Consider the following 12,545-nt stretch of genomic DNA (forward strand, 5'->3'; position numbering starts at 1 on the left):
CCGCGCAGCCCAGCCCTACGCGTCACAGAGGCCCTGGGCGGCTTCAGGAGCTCGTTGGCCAGGGCTTTTCATCAGCCGGAAACGGTCAGAAACGACGCGGCCTGCGCCGTGCTGTGCCCCGCCCCGGGGTCCTCATGGTCTGAACCGAGAGCCGGAGAGCCGCAGTCTCCACCGCAGCCTCCACCGCAGCCAGCCCGAGGAGCGGGTTCCACCAGCTCTGGACAGAAGTCACCGGGCAGTTGAAGGTATGTGGCCACCGAGGGGCGCGGGTGTCTCGGAGCTGTTCCTTTCTCCGAAGGAACTGACGGAGGTCATTGATCTCTCTAGATTAAAAAATTAAAATACTTATGGCTTCATAATAAGCTCCATGGGGTAAAATTTCTAAGTAGAAACTGCTGTCTACACAATAATGTATTATTTACATACAGACAGAACTGTATCTACACAATAATGGAATATTTGATAGACGGCCTTCGCTATTTGCCTTCATTGAATATCCTCATGCTACATCACACGGATGCAAAAAGGAAATAATAATAATAAAATGAAATATAATAATAATGATAATGCAAAGAATTTTTCCATTTTTCAAGTTTAAAATTGTAAGAGCAATAATGAGATCTAAAATACTTAGATATTACTGAAAATGAGACTAAATCTTATTTTTAAAGACACGATTTTGAAGGAATGGGTTAAAAAAAGATTTTTGCGAAATTATATGGTCTTTCAAATGAAAATGCTATAAGTACCAAAAGAGGATATATGTGTTCAACTGTATTTTTTATTTTACCTCAAAATCTATTTCTATACACATTTTACATTATTCCATTTATTTGAAATATCCAGTATAGGCAAATCTATAAAGACAACAACACTAAGACGTAACTATAAATCCCATTAAAAATAGGTTAGTGAAAAAAAAATAGGTTAGTGTTTGCTTACAGCTGGGGAGGGTAGGGAGTTGTGCCTTTTTGGAGTCATGTGCCTTTTTGGAGTCATGAAAATATTCTAAAATTGACTGTGACGATGGTTGCACAACTCTGTGAATATACTACAACTCATTGAATTGTAATTTAAAAGAGAAAAAGAAGAAGAAATAGAAGCTCTCAACAATCCAATTACTAGTAAAGACATAGAATTGGTAATAAAACCTCCCAACAAAGAAAAGTTCAGGACAAGAGAGATAGCTTCGCAGGGGAATGCTACCAAACATTCCAAGAAGACAACTCTAATTCTGCTCACACTGTTTCCAAGATTGAAGAGGAGGGAACACACACGAATTCCTATTACGAGGTCAACCTGTTTCTCATATCAAAGCCAGATAAAGATACCACAAGAAAGCTATAGATCAGTCTCGCTCATGAATGCAGATGTACAAATCCTCCATAAAATACTAGGAACCCGAATCCAAGCATGTTAAAATAATTACGCATCTTGATCAAGTGGGACTTATCCCTGGTGTGCAAGGTCGGTTCAACATAAAATCATTTAAAGTAATGCACCACATTAACAGAATGATTTGAATTCGCTAATCAAAAGCTGTGCTCAGTGACTGGCTGTGCCCACTCCTGTTCTTGGGGGAGAGGGTTTGTATCCCTTGTTTCATCAGCAGCTATCCAGGGACTGGTCATTATGGCCTGTTGTGAGAGTGGTTGCTGCATGGAGGCTGCAATTTACAGTTCTTTACCATAATTTATCTGCTTCTTCCTCCTGCTTTTCCTTGGATTAGGTACAGTATCCTTTCGGATTCTGGAGTTTGAAATAGTTATTTTAGATGGTTCCTGCTTATTTAATAGTTAGTGGGAGGACTGAATCCTGGTGTTCCCTACTCCACCATCGTCCCTGGGAGTGTCTTCTACATTTTCTTTCTAGGATGACAAATATTGTAAAATTTGATAGTAATGGTGTTCACAAAATCTATGAATGTACTAAAGCCCACTGAATTGTATACTTTAAAAGGTGGTATTTTACGTTACCTGAATTATAGCTCAATAAAGTTATTGAAAAAAAGTGTTAGAACAGAAAGACTAAAGAGGCATAAACAAATGCAATGCAGAAACCTTCATTGGGAAGAGGGCAGGTAAGCACGTGAACAAGAGATTAAAAATGTAGAAAAATGCTAATAATTGGTGGTTCTGGGTGATGGATACACTGTTCTTTTCCACCTTTCCTATAGCCTTGACATTTGAAAAAAATGGGGGATATGAAAGTTATAAATAAACATTAATGAGAAATGAAAGGGCTAAATTTTGACTTGCAGGACAAAGAGTTAGATGTAAATTTTAGACAGAATTCCCCGAGCCAGTGTTTTCCTGTGCTCTCCTTTTTTATTGTTTTATCTAAGTGCATAGACTCTATCTTTTGTTCCACTGTGTTCCCTGGTGCACCCTAGCATGCCTTTATTTTCAGACAACCTGACTATTCTCAGATGATACTGTCAGGGAAAATCATCTGGATCATTTCTCAGTGGAAGTAACTTAAGGTGATGATCTTGAGTGTTTATAGAAAATCAGCAGGGGTGCATGGTACCCATCATCCCAGGTGACCTCCACTTCTGTCTTGTAGATGCCTTTGAGGCCTTGTATCTCAACCTTTTGTCCCACCTCGAATTTCATCCCAAAGGACTGCAGGTATAAACTGCATCACAAAACTGCAGAAATGACCAGAATACCTTTGCAGAAATAGAAAAACAAAAGTCAGTTTGTTGTATGTCTGAACTCCTTTTGCAATTTATAGTTCTGTATGGAAAAATTGGAAATAACTAACACATTAGAAAATTGGGAAGTCTTTTTTGTGAGACTGCAATCAACAGGCACAGACAAGCGATGAAGTAAGCTCACGCACCAATTTGGGACTATCATTGACTCAAACCCTAACAAGCCAACTTTCTGATTTATGGCCCCCAGGTGTGCAAGACTAAGGAGTGGTGGGGACAGGTGAGAACCAACTTCAAGGTAAATTTGGTCATGTCTAGCTTATAGGAATGTGATGAAATAAGAAGCATGGGGAAAAGGCAATGGAGAGACTAGGGAAAATAAAAATCAAGCATATAGTCTGTCATGGTTAGGGACAGGTGTCAACTTGGCCAAGTTGTGGTAGCTGTTTATCTGATTGGGCAAGTACTGGCCTGTCTGTTGCAATGAGGACATTTCATAGGATTAGGTCATGATCACGTCAGCTGTATCCACAGCTGATTCCATTTGTAATCATGTAAAGGGGGTGTCTTCTACAATTAGTGATGCTAAATCTAATCACGGGAAGCCTTTTAAGGAGGACTCGGAGGAGACAGGCCCCATTCCTGCTACGGCTGGTGAGCCTCTCCTGCAGAGTTCATCCAGACCCTCCATTGGAGTCATTGGCTTCACAGCTTGCCCTGTGGATTTTGGACTCTGCGTTCCTGCGGTCACGTGAGACACTTTTATAAATTTTATATTTGCAAGTGTTCCCTGTTGATTCTGTTTCTCTAGAGAACCCTAACTAATACATAGTCCTAATGTGAAAAAATATATAATATTTCCAAAATGTGTTTGAAAATAACCCACTGAATGACACTCATAAAGAAAAATGCTAAAAGACACCCTACCTATGCAATCATACAAGAGCAACGTCTTAGTCAATTGTCTAGGAGACAAATGAAAAGAGGGACCTCCTCAAGTATATACTACATGAGGGTTTAGGATAAATTTGAGACCCCCAAATTATTGAGAATTAAGAGGTTTTTGGTGAATTTCTTAGTTCCAGAAAGGAACCCAAGACCTGGCTCTTCTGATACTAGCTGCTGATGTCCAAAGCTGGAGTTGGAATCCCACTTCACATTCCAGACTGGTCCTGTGTGACCAGTGCCACTGGAAATATGGGCATGGAAAGACAATTTCTGGAATTGGATAACTTGTCTGGGCTTCCCCATGTGGAAGGATGGAGTCATTGTACCTGCCAGCATAGTCTGGCTCTAGGATCACTTTTATTGTTGCTTTGTTACAAAGGTCATTGGTGTGAAATACAGAACACTTAAAATATTTGCATAAGTAGCTATGAAGGCCACAGAGATCTTAATCATTCATATTGCCTTTTTATCTAGAATTTCATATTGCCTTATCTAGAAGGCATGGTTGTCAGATTTGGCAAATAAAAACATGAGATGCTCAATTCAATTAAAATTTTTTTTAGTGTAAGTATATAACATCTGGGACGGTTATTAGTCAGGGTTTTCTAGAGAAACAGAACCAGCAGAAGAGATCTGTAAATATACAGATTTATAAATATGCAGATTCATGCAACTGTGGGAATGGAAGAGTTTAAAATCCGTAGGGAAGGCTGTGAAGCTTGAGGCTCCGATGAAGGGTCTGGACAAATTCCACAGGAGAGGCTCACTGGCGGAAGAAGCAGTGAAAAAGTCTCTCTTATTCCTTAAAAGCCCTCAGCTGGGACGGGGCAAGTGTGGTAGAATTCTCGCCTGCCATGTGGGAGACCTGGATTCAATTCCTGGACCCTACACTTCTCCACCCCACCTAACCCCACAAAAAAGGGTGGCCAACTGATTGGATCATCTCATTGGTGGGAGACATGCCTTCATTGATTGCAGATGTAATCAGCCATGGATGCATCAACTGACTGATGATTTAATACACCAGCCTTCTAGTTTATCAACCAGCCATATCCTTACAGCAATGGTCAGGCCAGTGCTTGTCCAACCAGACAACTGAGCATCATCACTTGGCCAAGTGGACAAAGGAATGCAACCATCACAGGGACATATACTAAAATATTCTTTCAGCAATGTTTTCTAGTTTTCATTGTTATAAGTCTTAAAGTTCCTTGGTTTAATTATTCCTAAGTGCTTTTATTTTCCTGTTGTTAATAGAATTTTCTTATTTTCATTTTTGGATTGTTAATTCCAGTGGATGGAAATAAACTGATTTTTGCATATTGATCCTGTATCTTGCAGTCCTACTGAACTAGATTATTAGCTTTATCAGTTTTATTGTTTGGATTCTTTAGTATTTTGTATTCATATGATCAGGTAATCTTTGAATAGAAATGGATTTTCTTCTTTTCCAATCTGACTGTCTTTTCTTTCCTTTTGTTTCCTAATTGTTCTGGATAGAATTTCCAGTAAAATGTTGAATAAGAGTACAAAGAGCAGACATCCTGGTCTTGTTCAAGAACTTAGAGGAAAATCACTCAGGTTTTCACCATTAAATATGGTGATAGCGATTAGACTTTGTAGATGGTATTTATGAAATGGAAGAAGTTCTCTATTCCTAGTTTTTTTTTTTTAAATGTTTTGCAGCATGAAGGGGTATTAAATTTTATCAAATGTTTGTTTTCCTGCAGTTACTGAGTTGATCATGTATTTTCGTTCTTTCTATTAATGTGGTGTATTACATTGATTAATTACCATATGTTGAACAAACCTTACATTCCTGGGATAAGCTCCACTTAATCATTGTATATAATTGTTTAATATGTTGCTGGATTCAGTCTGCTAGTTTCTGTTGAGGAATTTTGCATCTATATTCAAAACGGATATGAGCTCCAGTTTTTTTTGTTGTTGTTGTATGTCTTTATCTGGCTTTAGTATCATAGAATGAGAGCATTTATTCCTTATTGTTCTATTTTTTTGGAAGAGTTTTGAGAAGAATTGGTGGTAAGTTTTAAAAATTATTTGGTATAATTCACTAGTGAAGCCATCTGGTTATAGGCTTATTTTGTTTGGGGAGGATTTTGAAAACTGACTCAATCTCTTTATATTTTATAGGTCTGTTCATATTTTCTGTTTCTTTTTGAACCAGTTTTGGTAGTTTATATACTTCTAGGTATTTGTCTATTTCATATAGATTATTTAAGTTGTAGATGAACAAATGTTTATAGAATTCTCTCTCTCTCTCTTTTTTTTTTTTTTAATTCTATAAGGTCAGCAATGTCCTTGCATTTGTTTCTGATGTTAGTAATTTAAATTCTCTTTTTTCTTAGAAAATATAGTTGTCAATTTTGTTGCTCTTTTAAAATAATCAACTTTTGATGTTGTTGATTCTATTGTTTTTCTATTCTCTATTTCATGTAGCTTTGCCCTAATCTCTATTATTTCCTCCCTTCTACTAGCTTTGGGTTTAGTTTGCTCTTTTTTCCCCTAGTTTCTTAAGGTATAATTTTAGGTAATTGATTTGAAATCTTTATTCTTTTTCAATGTAGGCATTTATGACTATAAATTTCTTCTAAATACTGCTTTTATGCACCTAAAAATATCTTTAATTCCCCTTAAAGTATTTTCTAATTTCTATTGTGATTCTTCCTTTAGTCCACTTGTTATGAATGTGTAATTAAATTTCCACATTTCTGAATTTCCCATTTTCCTTTCTGTTACTGATATCTGGTTTCATTTCACTGCGGCCAGAGAATATACTTCATATGACTTAAATCTTTTAAAAATTTACCATGCCTTGTATGTGGCCTAATCTGTGGTCTATTCTGAATAATTATCTATATGCACATAAGAAGGTGTGTTCTGTTGTTGCGCCACATATTCTATATAAATTAAGTTGGTTTGTTGAGTGTTGAGTCCTCTTTTTATTTATCTTCTATCCTGTGGTTTTATCCATTATTGAAAATGGGGTACTAAAGTCTCTGTACTATTGTAAGTAGTGAAGTCCTGGACCCAAAACAAACAAGAAACCAAAAAACTTTCTAATGCTTTGCAGATTGATTGTACGTTGGGCACTTCTTCAACTCTTAGCCATGTTGTTTAGAATTCTGCCTTACCTTCACGTCCTTCTTGTGCAGAGTCTAAAATCAGACAGAGGAGAAAGCTTAGGGTCTTCTCAGGTCTTCCTTGAGCATGTTTCCTGTTCTGGGCATGTGTGTGGCATTTTTGATTCACCACTATATGTGGGGGGTTTTCAAAGCCCTTATTCCCCCAATATTTCATTCTTCAGTCTCTTCCTTCCTGCTCTTTTTGATCTGTCTAATGCTTGCTTGACTGTTATCCCTTGCCCCGGGTGGCTGTGGCTAATACATTTGCCTTTAAATACTTTTGATAAATGCTACCTGGGAAGCTACTTCAGCCCTGGGGAAGCTCCAAGGCAGGCAAAAAAAAAGAAAAAAAAAGAAGGCAACTTCCAGGAAAATGGCAGAGTAGAGCAGCTTGAGATTAGCCCTGCTCCATGGAAAAGTTCGAGAAGGGACAGGAGGGTGACTGAGGCAGCAATTCAGGAGTGCGGCTGATCTGGGAGAGCCTTCTGCACCACATGTGGCAGCCTGGGTTGCAGAGGCCGAGGATCTGAGAGGCAGAGGGCTAGAGCCTGGTGTGGAGGCGTGGAGCGGTGGAGCCCACAGGAGCACATGGACGGGTACATGGGACTGGGAAGTAAGCCAAGCCGCATTCTTTGGGTGTGCTACCCTCACGGCACAGCCCTGTGACCGGTGGCTCACCCCACACTCCATGCACCTGAACCCTGTCACCCACTCCCATTCCCTGTGCTCCAGGAGCCCCCACCCCACCAGCCCCAGTGCGTGTATCTGCTCCCCAACCCCACCCCAAGTGCAGCCCAACCCACCTCTCCTCCACCCCTCCGGGACACTACCTCTCCCTCCCTGTTCCCTGCAGGCTGTTACCAGTGCATAAAGGTTGCGGGCACTAACCTCCATACCTAGGCTACTCCTGCCCCCCTGCCCGTAGTGTTGCACAGCCTCACCCCACCGTTTTTGAGCTCAGTGCATCCATTTATGGCATTCCCAGGCCCACACATGTGCATGGGCCTCCAATCATGTCATTCAGCGCTGAGAACTGCACGTTATAGCTGTCCTAGAACCACGCATGTGCACAGCCTTCAGCCTCACTTGCCAGCTCTGAGAAAGTGCCAACCTACACAGCTGGGTCACATCTGCCCACAATCCACGAAGGCGTAACACCTATCTCCTGCCATAGCTCTCCGCATGTACACAAAGAGCCCTGTGCCTTTGACCAGCACACAACAGGGTTATGTCCCTGAGACTGCTGCACCTGCACAGCTACATCCTCCCTGGCCGCTGGGTGCCGACTTTCACAAGCATCAGTGTAACATCCCCAAACTGCACCCATACCTTCCCTGAAACAAATCACTGTACTGAGTACTCCATCCTGTTCCCTGCTCCCTGCTCCCTGATATACAACCATCTCATAACCACAAAGCCTTAGACTACTGAAAGAAATCAGCATCTAAAGTAAATCAATTAAGATATCTACATGCTACGAAGACAGCAGATATCACAATGCAGACAGATACAGCCCTGCCTAATGACCAAATTAAAACACCTGAGGAGACACAGATGTTGGAACAACTAATCAATGTTCGTACAACTCTACTTAATAAAATAAGCAGGATAGCAAATGACATAAAGGAGATCAGGAAGACAGTAGAAGAGCACAAAGAGGAATTTGAAAGAATAAATAGAAAAATAGAAGAAATCACAGAGATTAAAGATTCTTGTTGACCAAATAAAAAACATACTAGAGGCACACAGCACCAGATTTGAAGAGACAGAAGAAAGAATAAGTGATATAGAGGACAGGATAATTGACTTCAAAGACTCAAAACAGCAAAGACAAAAAAGATGGAAAAAAATTGAATGGGAACTCAGGGAAATGATAGACAAAACAAAGTGCACAAATATAAGAATCATTGGTGTCCCAGAAAGAGAAGAGAGGAGTAAAGGGTAGGAAGAGTAGTTGAGGATATAATGGGGGAAAACTTTACGACCCTCATAAAGGACATAAATATACAAACCAAAGAAACCCAAAGAACTCCAAACAGAATAAATCCAAATAGGCCTTCCCCAAGGCACATACTAATCAGCCTGTCAAATGTTGAAGAGAAGCAGAAAATCCTAAAAGCGGCAAGAGAAAAACAATATACTACATACAAGGGAAATCAGATAATACTGAGTTCAGACTACTCAACTAGCATCCTGGAGGTGAGTAGGCAGTGGTATGATATATTCACGATCCTGAAAGAGAAAGACTTCCAGCAAAGAATTCTGTAACCAGCCAAATTGTCCTTTAAAATTGAGGGAGAGATTAAAGCTTTCACAGACAAGGAAGTCCTGAAAGAATTTGTGTTCAAGAGACTGGCTGTACAAGAAATAGTGAAAGGAGTTCTGCCAACTGAAAAAAAAAAAAGACAGGGGAGGGAGGTCTTGAGGAGGGCACAGAATTGAAGAATACCACTAACAGTAATTTAAAGAATACAAAGAGAGAGAGGGAAAAGAATATATAGATCTGTCAAATAAAATAAAAAAGAAAAGATGGTGGAATCAAGAAATACTTTTTCAGTAATAACTTTGAATGTTAATGGACTAAACTTACCAATTAAAAGATACAGATTGGCAGAATGGATTAAGAAACGTAATCCAACTATATGCTGCTTACAAGAGACTCATCTTAGACACAAGGATACAAATAGATTGAAAGTGATAGGATGGAAAAAGATGTTCCACCCAAGTTGTAACCAAAAGAAAGCAGGAGTATCTATGCTAATATGGGACAAAATAGACTTTAAATGTAAAGACACCATAAGAGACAAAGAAGGACACTATTTACTAATTAAAGGGTCAGTTCATCAAGAAGGTATAACAATCGTAAATGTTTATGCTCCCAATCAAGGAGCTCCAAAGTACATGAGACAGACATTGGCAAAACTGAAAGGAGTGATAGATGTTTCAACAATAAAAGTAGGAGACTTCAATACACCATTTTCCTCTATAGATAGAACAACCAGACAGAAGATCAACAAGGAAATAGAGAAGTTAAATAACTTGATAAATGCATTAGACCCAATGGACATATATAGGTCAGTGCACCCCAAAGTACAAAGTTATACATTCTTCTCTAGTGCTCATGGAACATTCTCCAAGATAGATCATATGCTGGGGCACAAAACAAGTCTTTATAAATTTAAAAATATTGAAATTATTCAAAGCACTTTCTCTGATTACAGTGGAATGAAACTGGATCTCAATAGCCACCAAAGAATGAGAACATTCACAAATACATGGAGATTAAATAACACATTCTTAAACAACCAGTGGGTCAAAGAAGAAATTGCTAGACAAATCAGCAGCTATCTGGATATGAATGAAAATGAGAATACAACTTATTAGAACTTATGGGATGCAGCAAAGGCTGGGCTGAGAGGGAAATTTATTGCCATAAATGCCTATATTAAAAAACAAGGAAGAGCAAAAATCGAGAACTTAACAGCAAAGCTGGATGAACTTGAGAAAGAACAGCAAACTACCCTCAAAGCAAGTAGGAAAAGAGAAATAACAAAGATTAAAGCAGAGATAAATGAATGGGAAAACAAAAAGAACAATAGAAGGAATCAATAAAACCAAAGTTGGTTCTTTGAGAAAATCAATAAAATTGACAGGCCACTAGCAAGACAGACAAAGAAAAAGAGAGAGAAGATGCAAATAAACAAAATCAGAAACAAGAAAGGGTGTATTACCAGACCCTGAAGAAATAAAAGAAATCATAAGAGGATACTATGAACAACTACATGCCAGCAAACTAGACAACTTAGATGAAATGAACAAATTCCTGGAGATGCACAAACAAGCTACACTGACTCAGAAAGACATAGAGGATCTGAACAAACCAATCACTAGTAAAGAGATTCAATCAGTCAAAGTAAAGAGATTCTACTTTGTAGAAAAATCTTCCTACAAAGAAAAGCCTAGGACCAGATGGCTTCACAGGGGAATTTTATCAAACATTCCAGAAAGAACTAACACCAATCCTGCTCAAACTTTTCCAAAAAATTGAGGAAAAAGGAACTCTACTTAACTCATTTTATGAAGCTGATATCATTTTAATACCAAAACCGGGTAAAGATGCTATAAGAAAGGAAAACTACAGGCCAATCTCCCAAATGAACATAGATGCAAAAATTCTTAATAGAGTATTAGCAAATCGAATCCAACAACACATTAAAAGAATTACACACCATGACCAAGGGGGTTTAAACCAGGAATGCAAGGATGGTTCAACACAAGAAAATAAATTGATGTAATACAGTGCATTAACAAATCAAAAGGGAAAAATCACATGATCATCTTGATTGATGCTGTAGAAGCAGTCGACAAAATTTAGCATCCTTTTCTGAAAAAAAAACTCTCCAAAAGATAGGAATCAAAGATAACTACCTCAATATGATTAAAGGAATGTATGAAAAACTTATAGCCAGAATCATACTCAATAAAGAGAGACTGAAAACTTTCCCCCTAAGATTAGGTACATGGTAAGGATGCCCACTGTCACCACTATTATTCAACATTGTACTAGAAGTTCTAGCTAGAGCAATCAGGCAGGACAAAGAAATAAAAGGCATCCAAATTGGAAAGGAAGAAGTAAAATTCTCATTATTTGCAAATGATATGATCCTATACTTGGAAGATCCTGAGAAATCTACAGCAAAGTTACTTGAGCTAATAAACAAATTCAGCAAGGTGGCAGGATATAAAATTAACATGCAAAAATCAGTAACATTTCTTTACACAAATAATGAGCAGCTGAAGAGTCACTTAAGGAAAAAATTCCATTCAAAATAGCAACTAAAAGAATTAAATGCTTAGGAATGAACTTAACTAGGGACATAAAGTACTTGTACACAGAACACTATATAACATTGCTAAAAGAACCCAAAGGAGATCTAAATAAGTGGAAAGACATTCCCTGCTCATGAATAGGAAGGTTAAATATAGTTGAGATGTCCATTCTCCCCAAAATTGATCTACAGATTCAACACAGTGCCAATCAAAATTCCCAACAACCTACTTTGAAGATTTGGGAAATTAACTACCAAATTCATCTGGAAGGAAAGAGATCCCGAATAGCTAAAAACATCCTAAAAAAGAAGAATGAAGTGGAAATATTAACACTCCCTGACTTCAAAACCTGTTATAAAGCCACAGTGGTCAAAATAGCAAGGTACTGGCACAAAGACAGAAGCATTGACGAATGGAATAGAATTCATAGTGCAAAACTAGACCCCCAAATCTATGGTCAACTGATTTTTGACAAGGCCCCCATATCATCTGACTTAGGACAAAATAGTCTTTTTAATAATCGGTCATGGAAGATACTGGATATCAATAGCCAAGAGAATGAAAGAGGACCCCTATCTTACACCCTACACAAAAATTAATTCAAAGTGGATCAAACACCTAAATATAAGAACTAGCACCATAAAGCTTCTAGAAGAAAATGTAGGGAAACATTTTCAAGACTTAGGAATAGGAGATAGCTTCCTAAACTTTACATCCAAAGCACTAGCAACCAAAGGAAAAAATAGATAAATGCGAACTCCTCAAAATCAAATGCTTCTGCACCTCAGAAAACTTTGTCAAAAAAGTGAAGAGGCAGCCAACTCAATAGGAGAAAATATTTGGAAATCACATATCAGACAAGGGTTTGATTTCCTGTAAATACAAAGAAATCATACAACTCAACAACAGAAGACAAACAATCAAATTATAAAATGGGCTAAAGATATGAATAGGCATTTTTTCTG

At 38.3% G+C, this 12,545-nt stretch overlaps 1 long non-coding RNA gene across 2 annotated transcripts in view; it reads left to right on the forward strand.

Annotated features, from left to right (window-relative positions):
* The first annotated feature begins 90 nt into the window (after positions 1 to 90).
* LOC143688595 (uncharacterized) overlaps positions 91 to 12,545 on the forward strand; it is a 435,526-nt gene continuing 423,071 nt past the window's right edge. For both annotated transcript variants that reach the window (XR_013178163.1, XR_013178162.1), the window contains exon 1: positions 91 to 245. This is a non-coding gene — a long non-coding RNA (uncharacterized LOC143688595). The remainder of the gene's footprint in view (positions 246 to 12,545) is intronic.

The sequence above is a fragment of the Tamandua tetradactyla genome, chromosome 6, assembly GCF_023851605.1.
Source record: "Tamandua tetradactyla isolate mTamTet1 chromosome 6, mTamTet1.pri, whole genome shotgun sequence".
NCBI lineage: Eukaryota > Metazoa > Chordata > Mammalia > Pilosa > Myrmecophagidae > Tamandua > Tamandua tetradactyla.